This window comes from Coregonus clupeaformis, chromosome 1 (genome assembly GCF_020615455.1).
Source record: "Coregonus clupeaformis isolate EN_2021a chromosome 1, ASM2061545v1, whole genome shotgun sequence".
NCBI classification, from domain to species: domain Eukaryota; kingdom Metazoa; phylum Chordata; class Actinopteri; order Salmoniformes; family Salmonidae; genus Coregonus; species Coregonus clupeaformis.
Window position 1 is genome coordinate 42,716,994 of NC_059192.1, and position 13,319 is coordinate 42,730,312.

The 13,319-nt window shown below is 40.0% G+C and overlaps 1 protein-coding gene across 1 annotated transcript in view; it reads left to right on the forward strand.

Moving 5' to 3' along the window:
• Positions 1-1,983: 1,983 nt before the first annotated feature.
• LOC121582661 (brorin-like) overlaps positions 1,984-13,319 on the forward strand; it is a 65,860-nt gene continuing 54,524 nt past the window's right edge. Inside the window, exon 1 of the mRNA XM_041898640.1 lies at positions 1,984-2,269. The gene's annotated coding sequence lies outside the window, so the exon portion shown is untranslated. The remainder of the gene's footprint in view (positions 2,270-13,319) is intronic.

A 13,319-nucleotide genomic window follows, 5' to 3' on the forward strand; every position in this document is an offset into this window, starting at 1 on the left:
CTATCACCAACCCCCGGGGTAGACCTCCCGGTATACCACAGGTGTTTCTAACATGTATTGACTCAGGGGGGTGAATACTTATCTAATGAAGATATATTAGTGTTTCATTTTTCATTATGTTTGTAAAAATTTTTGATTTTCTTCCCACTTTGACATTACAGAGTATTTTGTGTAGATCGTTGACCAAGAAAATGACAATTAAACCCATTTTAATCCCACTTTGTAACACAATAAAATGTGAAGAAATCCAAGGGAGTGGAATACCTATGATGCCCACTGTACATTAAGAGAGAGCCAGAATTCAGATATGGTATGGTAATTGAGTCCACAAATACCTTCCCACTTTGCTAGATTCTTTTTCAATAATTTATTGTACACTAAAGTTATTTTTGTCAAAATAACCTTGCCCTAGGAACTAACCCTATTTATATCTAGTCTTCCTATGGGGGAAATTGTACAGAGTTGCATGACAGTATTCAGGAAATGGAGTTACAAGACTTTTACACCGTGGCTAGAGTTTGTCATAATAATTTTCCTGAACATACTATAAACAATGTCTAATATAGTTATAGTTCAGGTTAGAGCATGTTTAGATATGCAAACATTTCATAGAGTACTCTGTAGTCTCACTGGTGAAATCTCTGTTGATCGATATCTTTGTCTGACTGTTGTGTACTATGTATTGCATCAGTTGTTCAATCTTGTTTTTGTGGTTGGTCACAAATCACAAATCACATCACAAATCTTCTGTCTGTCAATACCCTAGTCAAAAGGTGTTGCGAACATAAATCTTTTGTCATGAAATAATATTGCTTTCTGTCAAATGATACAATGTACCTTTAAGCTACAAACAGTGGGAAAACTGTTTTAAATAATAAAACATTTAGATGAACTTGGCTTAACCCAAAACATCAAATCAATATTCAACACTTTTCCTCTTAGGTGCTGCAGAAACAGCTTTTCTTCCACTTGTTGCCTATTCAAGCATGCTGCTTTCTAATGGCCAGGTATACTGTAGTCTAACTGTTTCTCTGCCCTCTTCCTCTCAAGAATGACCCATTATTTTTTATAACTTGAAAGATTTATAATTTCATTTTTCTCACAATCCAAACCCCTAAGAGCACAAGGCAGGCATACCATGGTCTTCCATGTCCAACTAGTGTGTTTCCATTCAGGTCTAAAATGCTGTTGGTGATAATCAATAGTTAATAGGGGATGGAAATGTAATGACAGTGAGTGAAGCCATTTCAACCTTAGGGGAAGTGTAACTGCAGCAGCCAACTGCCAACAGTGTGCTGTGCTGTGTGCCCTGGGCAGTTAGGAGTTCACAGATTCTTGCTTAATGCTATATTAATGATTTCCCCTATCACCCTGTCACAGGGAAAAGGGAAGGGACACTGAATTACTCTAACTAATCAATTATATTAATGCAGTACACACAGTATCGAGAATGAAAAGCATTTTATGGGCATAATAACTCTGCAGTGCTACTCTATGACAGTACATATTACCATACTCACTCAGTTAGTTGCCTAGATTTTCAGATAATGAGCATGGAGTAAGACATTGACCAAATGGCTTAATTATGGTGCTGGAAAGCTTTGTGAATTATATTATTTTCTTGTGGCAATGGGTAAGTAGTCATGAAGTTTACGAGGGATGTGTGCGTGGGTGCTCTTAGACTATAGGTTTGATCCATCTGGACACACTCTCAGTTCACCATGTATTTCTAATATCAGCTCAATTAAATTACAGTCGTAAAATATTACACAGAGACCCTTAAAGATTAAACAGGATGCTAAAATCAATATCTGAATTGGTTAAACTGAGCGTCTTCACAGACTTCACTCATTAATTCTCTAAAGAGAAGCCATACCCCTCCTAGTGGTCAAGTCGACGCTCCCATTCCGCTGAACCATGAATATGTGACGTAAGGACCCTAATGTTTTTTTTTTGTCACCCATACCAAAAAAAGTGCCAATGTAGTCGAAGGAAGCATTGGCGCCACTCGCCTTGCAGTGTTTTGAATGAAGGAGGACCGCAAGTTGCGCAAGACGCATCTAGAGACAATCAAGCATCCTTATTGGGAACTACTAGAACCGTTTTTGCGATAGTGTTTGTATTATTGGTTTGTTGTAGGCTATATTTTACGCCTCTATAGTGATATGTTGTTACCGTGAGCAGCTTATAGCCTGCAATAAAAAAGCTTCGACTTCTACCTCAACCCAACGGTCACCCAACAGATAAGGACACATGCAGAAGCTTACAGGTATGCATTTATATTATCTGCCACTCTTTCAATTGTTTCGCAACTTAACAGGTGAATAACCCACCAATTCATCCAATATGAAATAATGTACATTCATACCAACTGACTTTGTTGCAATAGGAGATAGTTGTGTACATTTCTGAAGATTCATAGCATTATGCCCCTGACATCTATAGTAGCCTATCTGGAATGGATTTAAAGGTAGTAAATGCAAATGCTCATGCAATTTCTATGCATATCTGAACAGCATGGAAACCAGTGAGGTAGTAATAAAAGCACCATTCGAAGACAGTCTACCTGCGAAGACTGTGGTGCTCTATTTTGCCGACCAATCTAATGAACTCTCATTGTGTATGCCGCTATATTCAGAATAATGAAAGGTTTTATTGTAATTTTGAAGTGGACTACCATGTGGATTCGCTGCCAATTTGTATTTATTTAATGTTTGATAGTGCCTCCTGTTTTGCAATGTCTGAAGTGCATGCAGTAGCCTAGGCTAGGGCTGTAACAGGTGCTGGAAACTGAGTAAAAACGTTGAGGTGGGGATGTCAAGACTAAGCATCATCTATTTTATCGAACAATGCATTATACTGCAAATGCATGACTTGGAATGAGCAATTGCAATATGAAACATTTTATTCTCCTATCACATGCATAATTTGTCATCAAGTTAAATCATATTGAAAGATATGTATGCATGCATTGTGTTGAATGACCAGCAAATCCCATTTTTCTTGTGGACCCATACATTAACCATTTGCAGGATTCCAGACACGCATGCACTCCAGGGGCCAATTTGTTTTAATCAAAATTGATCATGCTTTGTCTAAGATTCTGTTCACCCATAGGATTGGCAATATTTCATCCAAAGGCAAAATTTGGTTGAAATGCAATATTTCAATTACATAGCATGGGATCATTAATAAAACATGATCTTTGCTGTTGCACAAGATGCAGTATCATCAGATATTTGGTTCAAATTTGATTTGAAGTTCCACCCAAAAGCAAAGAGAGACCAGGGTGGTGGTGGTGAGGGGATCAGTTTCATCTGGATTACTGGATCAAAGATTTTGCAACCTCACACAACTTGTCTGAATAATCATACACATCTCAGATAGCCCACATAGTTAACACATAAACCCCAGCAGACATGACCTTGGCACATTTAGCATATCAGCCTTATTAACTGGCCATTAAGCTTGAGGATCAATATTGAGGATCCAGTGTTGTTATTTCCAGTTACAACCTTCAACAGGCTTAAAGTATTTGGGCATACACAATTATATTCATAAATTACATTTGGGGGTAATTATTTTAAATTAAGGATTGTTATTGCATGTTTAGGCTTGTTTTTGGGGATTTGGGATTTGGGTCAGTAATAAATATCACAGTCAAAGGATGCAATTCAATGGAACACTGGCAGACAACATTATAAAAGTATTGGATTCTGCCTCGGTCACTCTCATTGCTTTAATTAGATTTCATAATTTCACACCATTTATTCACATAAACAAATGGAAGCTTTTCAAGTTAAGGAAAATCTATTCAATGCCATCCCAACACTGTCAACTCTCAGCCCACTAGCCACCACTGTCGGAACACTTTCCATTTCATCTCACTTGATCTACATTGTCACAAAATTAAGCCGATCTCAAAGCAAATGCTTGAGCTGCATATGTCATCTTTGCAGAATATGCATATATCATCTATGCATACAGTGCCTTCAGAAAGTATTCACACCCTTTGACGTTGGCCTACACACAATAACCATAATGTCAAATTGGAATTATGTTTTTAGACATTTTTACAAATTAATTAAAAATGAAAAGCTGAAGTGTCTTGAGTCAATGAGTGTTCAACCCCTTTGTTATGGCAAGCATAAAGTTCAGGAGTAAAAATGTGCTTAACAAGTCACATAATAACATAACATGATTTTTGAATGGGTACCTCATCTCTGTACCCCAGACATACAGTTATCTGTAAGTTCCCTCATTCGAGCAGTTCATTTCAAACACAGATTCAACCACAAAGACCAGGGCGGTTTTCCAATGCCTCGCTAAGAAGGGCACTTATTGGTATATGAGTAAAAAAAAAGCAGACATTGGGATTTCACCATGAGGCCAATGCTGACTTAAAAACTGTTACAGAGTTTAATGGCTGTGATAGGCGAAAACTGAGAATGGATCAACAACATTGTAGTTACTCCACAATACTAACCTAAATGACAGAGTGGAAAGAAGGAAGCCTATACAGAATACAAATATTCCAAAACATGCATCCTCTTTGCAATAAGGCACTAAAGTAAAACTGAACTTTGAACTTTACAGTGCATTCGGAAAGTATTCAGACCCCTTGACTTTTTCCACATTTTGTTACGTTACAGTCTTATTCTAAAATTGATGAAATACTTTTTTTCCTCATCAATCTACAAACAATACCCCATAATGACAAGGCGAAGACAGATTTTTAGACATTTAGCAAGTTTATAAAAAAATTTAACTACAGAAATACCTTATTTACATAAGTATTCAGACCCTTTGCTATGAGACTCGAAATTGAGCTGAGGTGCGTCCTGTTTCCATTGATCATCCTTGAGATGTTTCTACAACTTGATTGGAGTCCACCTGTGGTAAATTGAATTGATTGGACATGATTTGGAAAGGCACACACCTGTTTATATAAGGTCCCACAGTTGACAGTTGACAAAAACTAAGCTATGAGGTTGAAGGAATTGTCCGTAGAGCTCCGAGACGGGATTGTATCGAGGAACAGATCTGGGGAAAGGTACCAAAAAATGTCTGCAGCATTGAAGGTCCCCAAGAACACAGTGGCCTCCATTATTCTTAAATGGAAGTAGTTTGGAACCACCAAGACTGTTCCTAGAGCTGGCCGCCCAGCCACTCCTCAGTAAAAGGCACATGACAGCCAAAAGGAACCTAAAGGACTCTCAGACCATGAGAAACAAGATTCTCTGGTCTGATGAAACCAAGATTGAACTCTTTGGCCTGAATGCCAAGCGTCACGTCTGGAGGAAACCTGGCACCATCCCTACGGTGAAGCATGGTGGTGGTAGCATAATGCTGTGGGGATGTTTTTCAGCGGCAGGGACTGGGAGACTAGTCAGGATCAAGGGAAAGATGAACGGAGCAAAGTACAGAGAGTTCCTTGATGAAAACCTGCTCCAGAGCGCTCAGGACCTCAGACTGGGGTGAAGGTTCACCTTCCAACAAGACAATGACTCTAAGCACACAGCCAAGACAATGCAGGAGTGGCTTCGGGACAAGTCTCTGAATGTCCTTGAGTGGCCCAGCCAGAGCCCGGACTTGAACCCGATGGAACATCTCTGGAGAGACCTGAAAGTATCTGTGCAGCAACGCTCCCCATCCAACCTGACAGAGCTTGAGAGGATCTGCAGAGAAGAATGGAAAAAACTCCGCAAATACAGGTGTGCCAAGCTTGTAGTGTCATACCGAAGAAGACACAAGGCTGTAATCACTGCCAAAGGTGCTTCAACAAAGTACTGAGTAAAGGGTCTGAATGTAAATATAAATGTTATATTTGCTTTATTTTCATAATATTTTTGCTTTGTCATTATGGGGTATTGTGTGTAGGTTGATGATGGGAAAAAACAATTTAATTCATTTTAAAATAAAGCTGTAACGTAACAAAATGTGGAAAAAGTCAAGGGGTCTGAATACTTTCCGAATGCACTGTATGTCCTGAATACAAAGCCTTTTGTTTGGGGCAAATCCAACACAACATATTACTGAGTACCACTCTTCATATTTTCAAGCATGGTGGTGGCTGCATCATGTTATGGGAATGCTTGTCATCAGCAAGGACTAGGGAGTTTCTTGGGATAAAAAACAAACAGAATAGAGCTAAGCACAGGCAAAGTCCTAGAGGAAAGCCTGGTTCAGTCTGCTTTCCAACAGACACTGGGAGACAAATTCACCTTTCAGCAGGACAATAACCTAAAACACAAGGCTAAATATACGCTGGAGTTGCTTACCAAGATGACATTGAATGTTCCTGAGTGGCCTAGTTACAGTTTTGACGTAAATCTGCTTGAAAATCAATGGAAAGACTTGGTTGTCAAGCAATGATCAACAACCAACTTGACAGAGCTTGAATTTTCTTTTTAAGAATGATGTGCAAATATTGTACAATCCAGGTGTGCAAAGAAATTAGAGACTTACCTAGAAACACTCACAGCTGTAATCGCTGCCAAAAGTGATTATAATATGTATTGACTCTGTATTTCATTTTCAATAAATTTGCTAAAAAGTCTAAAAACATGTTTTCACTTTGTCATTATGGGGTATGGGTGAGAAAAAAATAATATGTAATCAATTTTGAATTCAGGCTGTAACACAGCAAAATGTGGAATAAATCAAGGGGAATGAGTACTTTCTAAAGGCACTGTGTATGCAGAACAGAAATATGAGTAATAGAATCCTCATATGCTCATGGACAACCAATAGGTCAGTGTGCTTAGTAAGCATCTCTCACACAATCCATTTAGAAAATTGTGTGTCTTTGTTATAGTTGGAATAGTGCTTATTATAAGACTTAGGAGAACACTGCCTTTTCCTTTAACTGCAGCTTAGCTTTCATTGGGGAATTTTGGTTGTAGACTACATGATGGAGTTGAACTACTCTGGAGATTTGTGGTGTGAATGGGGCTTCATTGCTGATGTGATAGGTGACCTCCAGCACACAGATGCTACCTGATGTAAGAGGCAATGGCCCTGTACAACTGATACATATGGTAGTGATACAACAGAGAGTTTTTCTGCACAAAAATAAATACACATGCATTTTGGAGTCACCACACAGTGGTTGTGTAAACATTTTTGTGCAGTCAAGCTCTCTGTTGACTCACAAAAATATCAGCTGTATCACAACCATTCTGGCAAATGCTTTGTACATCAGTTGTACAACATGAGTGTGTACACGGCCACAAAAGAGGAAATGCTTTAGCCAGTTATCCTCTTCCCAGCCATAGTCTGTTATTATACACTGCTGATAATATCCTACCTCGGAGGTAAGGGCACACTCCACCTCATACCTATTTGCATAAGACTACATTTTTTAGTAGACACTCCCTGACAAAGGAGGCTGAACAACATAGTGTAGAGATGATAATCATGAATAAACAAGTGTGGTAATTATTTGCTAATTGCCCCCAGAAGATTTTGGCATGAAGTGAGAACTCCACTCAAGAATAAGAGATTGCCCCTTCATAGATGTGTGTTGGACCAACAAGAGCATTAGAGCAATCAGCCATGGAACAACCCTAGGCTCCCAACAAAGAAGGAACCCACTGGGCACAGACGTCATTTCAACGTCTAGTTTTGATTTATATTTGTTTGAGATGTCAACTAACGTGAATTCAATGTGAAATCAACAAAAAATGTCCCCATGTCATTGGATTTAGGTTCAAAGTTGGGTGAAAAAAAAGACAAAATTCCATTACGTTGATGACTTTTTGCAAATCCAAATCCGTTGATTCAACGTCATCAGATACATTTTTGGTTGTTGAAATGACGTGGAAACAACATTGATGCGGAGGAAGATCAGGAGGAAGATCAGGTCCCCTAAAGTGCTAATTTGAACAATCATCCTCTAAATCTAAATCATTTGTATTGGCCAGCTCTCGCCAAACCAATCTAATTGAAATATGATACATTTGTCTATGAAGCAACAACTATGCAGTCTTCACTCAATGTAAAGCTGTCATTTTATTATAGCGGCCATCATCACTATGACATACAGTATAGTTAAGTTATGATGTAGCCTCCCTTGCCAGGCTGGCTGATGAATAACATTTGACATTTTAGTCATTTGGCAGACGCTCTTATCCAGAGCGACTTACAGTAGTGAGTGCATACATTTTCATACTTTTTCGTACTGGTCCCCCGTGGGAATCGAACCCACAACCCTGGCGTTGCAAGCGTCATGCTCTATCAACTAATCAGTGAGAAAGAATCTTTAAAATAAAAAATATGCACTTACTGTGTGTGCCTCCAGTTGACCAACTACACTTCCTCCCTAGTTACGCTTACACACAGGTGTTCGGAGCACGCTAGATAGCTAATTAGCACAGGTGGCCGCCTATGTCTTCCGTCTGTCTTCTGTAAACAAGCAATGTAACATGGCGATATGGCTCTGGAATTTCTCATAGTTCACCAGCAGGAGAAGATGGCATCAAACGTCTCAGTCACCTGAGATTTCTTTATCTGCTCATGCTTGGCGTCCACAAAGGCGGCAAGCAGTATGCAGACGTCGGGGCGGTCCCTGACGATGACGTTAATGAGGTCCACCGGGGGTCAAAGGTCAGGCCGTCAGAGGGGTGTAGGGACCACAGGCCACTATCACCATCAGCTGCTCTGGTTCATCAGGAATGTCCATTTCCTGTTTGATGGGATTTGAGTAGAACGGAAGAGGGACTCCCTCATAGAGTTTAGATGCCACCAACTTCCTACTACAGTCTTGCAGAATAAGACTATAATATAACATATGTCACAATTTCAATGTCTCAGTGAGTGTTATTGAACCTGGCAGTCTCACACTTTTCAATATCTTAGCCCGATTAAATGTGGCTGAAACATTGCACTGTCAGATACGCACTTGAATTACAACTATGTCAACAGTAATGACTTAACCTTCTCTCCTCAACAATTAACACAAAACATGTTTATTCATTCTGAAGCAGTAGAGCAGTAATGCTACACGCCTTTAAATGTCACTGGAAACATTGATAGCCTTCTGTCCGCCAGAGAGGAACCATTCATTCTGTGCTGATAAAACCACTATGCTTGTTCTGTGCTATACAGAAATAGCTAATAACCACTGTTTGATAACCATTGGGATTATTTCCACATATACATTTTCCTTTAACATGCGCTAACAGATAAAAGGCAATAAGTAAAAAATGATATGAGCAAAACAAAGATGAACATGCAGCTGACTAGGGCCACTAGGAACCAAGGAGATGATGGTTGATGGTTAGCCTGAGGGCCATCCAGAGTCCAGTAGGAGGGGAAGAGGACAGCTAGCAGGCAGCAGCAGTAGCAGTGGGACTGTGACAGCCAGGCACTAGCAGCTGTTAAGGTAGTGAGGTTACGGAGAACGGAGCCAAATTATGTACTTTTACTAATGAACTATTGGCTCTGTCTGCTGCGGCACTATCTGTATGGCACTATCACTATCTCGTCCTGCTACCTCGTTCGGCCCAGTCTTAGCCTTGCTCCTTGGATTTTGCCTCTTGGCTTATACACAACAATATAACAGAACAGAATCACCTCACAAATACCAAACACCACTGGCATACCAGCTGGGTAGAGTCCATTCATTTTCAAGTCATGTCTGTTCTGTTCTGTGAATAGATTGGACAGATTTTCGGGCATTGCAAAATAGTCATTATTTTAAATGCATATTTTGAAGTAACTGCATCCCCAGGCTGGAAGTCTGGGGGTGTGGTGTTCGAGACTACACATGAAGTGACTTTCAATTTATGTTTAGAGTTGTCTAGAATTGAGCTTGAATTGAGATTCACCACAGCCCTCAAAATACACTTCCCTGAGGTGCCAGGACAAGACTTTACGTGTCAGGCGCATCCATTTATTAAATTGTAGTATTTCCAAAGAAATACAATGTTTTTATTCTTACTGATAACATACATAAGTTTTTCATTCCCTTTATATTACTGTACAGCATTTTTAACAAGGCTGACTCAGGGAAAGCTTCAAGTATTTATATACCTTCTGTTCTTTCTTGAGAATTCTAATTCGGAAACAGCAGTTGCACCTACTCTATTGAAAATGAATTCAGTGCCAGTGGAGTTAACATATTAATAAATACTGAATGGACTATTCTTAAATGAGTCTAGACACACATCTACAGCTAATTGTCAGGTCAAAGTCAATACAGCTGAATCTCACCTATTAATTCCACTGCAGTGTTTTAATGGAGCAAAACAATGTACTGAACATACTACTCTAAGAACATGATTGAAAGTCGAAACAAAACACATTAAGGCATTAAAACACAAATCATTTACATGTCAAGATAGTTTGGTAAATCAAATAATTTGATTTAGTAATGAAACAAAAGATGACTTCATCTCGTTGCATAAGGGTGTCATCAACATGAACTCATCAATTTAATGCATTCATTGTCGTATGTCCTACTTACTGTACCTAGGACCAACTTAGTGGCATTGCGGTTAGAGTCCACCCTGAGATTGAAAGGTTGGGAGTTCGATCCACGGCCGAGACATACTATAAGAGAGCGATTCTCTGCTTTTGCTGGTCTGTGACTCCGCCCCCGGTCAGAGGGGAATAAGGCAGTCTCACAAAAGTTACACACACATGGAAACTTTACTTACACACACACACACACAGATGAATTCTCTATACATACCAAAGACAGTAAAAATGGAACCCGATGCAGACCCATAGGGTAAGCCCTGCGATAGACTAGCGTTCTGTCAAAGGGGGTGTACTTGTACATCAAGCTGCCTCACGCTACAGAAACTGGAGAGGCTCCTGCTCCTATGAGCTCTTCCGGCTCGCACAAACCAAGCCTTGCATGATAATATCATAGCCAATGTAATAAATAGTCATGACAGTTGATGTCTGTTTATGACAACATGTTTATGTCATAAACAACCATTGTTTGATTACTGAATTCAATACATTTCATTGAAACAAAAAAAGGGGAGGAGAAGGCCATTGTTTGACCAATGCCTTCGGAAAGTATTCAGACCCCTTGACTTTTTCCACATTTTGTTACGTTACAACCTTATTCTAAAATTGCTTAAATTGTTTTTATTCCTCAACAATATACACACAATATCACATTTACATAAGTATTCAGACCCTTTACTCAGTACTTTGTTGAAGCACCTTGGGTAGCGAATACAGCATCGAGTCTTCTTGGGTATGGTGCTACAAGCTTGGCAAACCTGTATTTCGGGAGTTTCTCCCATTTATCTCTGCAGATCCTCTCAAGCTCTGTCAGGTTGGTTGCACAGCTACCTTTAGGTCTCTCCAGAGATGTTCGATCGGGTTCAAGTCCGGGCTCTGGCTGGGCCACTCAAGGACATTCAGAGACTTGTCCCGAAGCCACTCCTGCGTTGTCTTGGCTGTGTGCTTAGGGTCGTTGTCCTGTTGAGGTCCTGAGCATTCTGGAGCAGGTTTTCATCAAGGATCTCTCTGTACTTTGCTCCGTACATATTTCCCTCGATCCTGACTAGTCTCCCAGTCCCTGCCGCTGAAAAACATCCCCAAAGCATGATGCTGCCACCACCATGCTTCACCGTAGGGATGGTGCCAGGTTTCCTCCAGACGTGACGCTTGGCATTCAGGCCAAAGAGTTCAATCTTGGTTTCATCAGACCAGAAAATCTTGTTTCTCATGGTCTGAGAGTCTTTAGGTGACTTTTGGCAAACTACAAGCGGGCTGTCATGTGCATTTTTACTGAGGAGTGGCTTCCATCTGGCCACTCTACCATAAAGGCCTGATTGGTGGAGTGCTGCAGAGATGATTGTCCTTCTGGAAGTTTCTTCCATCTCCACAGAGGAACTCTAGAGCTCTGTCAGAGTGACCATCAGGTTCTTGGTCACCTCCCTGACCAAGGCCCTTCTCCCCCGATTGCTCAGTTTGGCCGAGTGGCCAGCTCTAGGAGGAGTCTTGGTGGTTCCAAACTTCTTTCATTTAAGAATGATGGAGGCCACTGTGTTCTTAGGGACCTTCAATGCTGCAGAAATGTTTTGGTACCCTTCCCCAGATCTGTGCCTCGACACAATCTTGTCTCGGAGCTCTACGGACAATTCCTTCGACCTCATGGCTTGTATTTTGCTCTGACATGCACTGTAAACTGTGGGACCTTATATAGACAGGTGTGTGCCTTTCCAAATCATGTCCAATCAATTGAATTTACCACAGGTTGACTCCAATCAAGTTGTAGAAACATCTCAAGGATGATCAATGGAAACAGGATGCACCTGAGCTCAATTTCGAGTCTCATAGCAAAGGGGCTGAATACCTATGTAAATATGGTATTTCTGTTTTGTATTTTTAATAAATTTGCAAAAATGTATTAAAACCTGTTTTCACTTTGTCATTATGGGGTTATTGTGTGTAGCTTGCTGAGGATTTTTATTTATTTAATCCATTTTAGAATAACACTGTGGAAAAAGTTAAGGGGTCTGAATACTTTCCAAAAGCACTGTAAATAATGAAACAAATATTGATTCCCGTTACATTAGTGGTCTCAAACTCCTGGCCTGCGTGCCACGTCAGCTCCATACGCTGCAGTTTGGTGGCCTCAGGCCTGGAGTGTGAGACCACCACAAATGTACAAAACCAGAGCCATAGGTATATAGAACATTTAATGGAACCATTAATATTATTGTTCTTTTTTTCAAATCAATTTCTTTGGGTCGCATACACACATTTAGCAGATGTTATCACAGGTGCAGCGAAATGCTTATGTTTATAGCGCCAACAGTGCAGTAATACCTAACAAACACAAAACAATGCACACAAATCCCCCCAAAATGTAAATAAATAAATTATGAAAAATATACACTTTTTACACTGTTCACTGATCTAAGTTGGTCTGGAAATGTCGTCTAGCTACAGTAAATTCATTATTACTGAAGAGAATCATGATCTCTTTTCTAATCAATTTCTCCCTGTGCAGTTGTCCGAGTTATTTGAACCGGAATCCATTTATTATTTTTCCTTTGTTCCGAGTTGGGAGTGAGAGTGTTAGATTCAGGTTCTTTTTTGGCAATTTTCTCCACAGTCTATCCCTGCTGGAAGCATTTGATGTTAGTGTAAGAATGCCTATTGATTTCCTGACACAGGCCATATGAATACACTCCGTTCTGACAGCCCAAGTCGCTAAGCTTTTCTTCAGGTCATGTGAGGTGTTTCTTTGATAGGATCAGACATTGCAATGAAAAAACAGAATCCTTACCATTATTGGGGCTAACATGAAGACAATTAGTGGTCCTCTGTAGCTCAGTTGGTAGAGC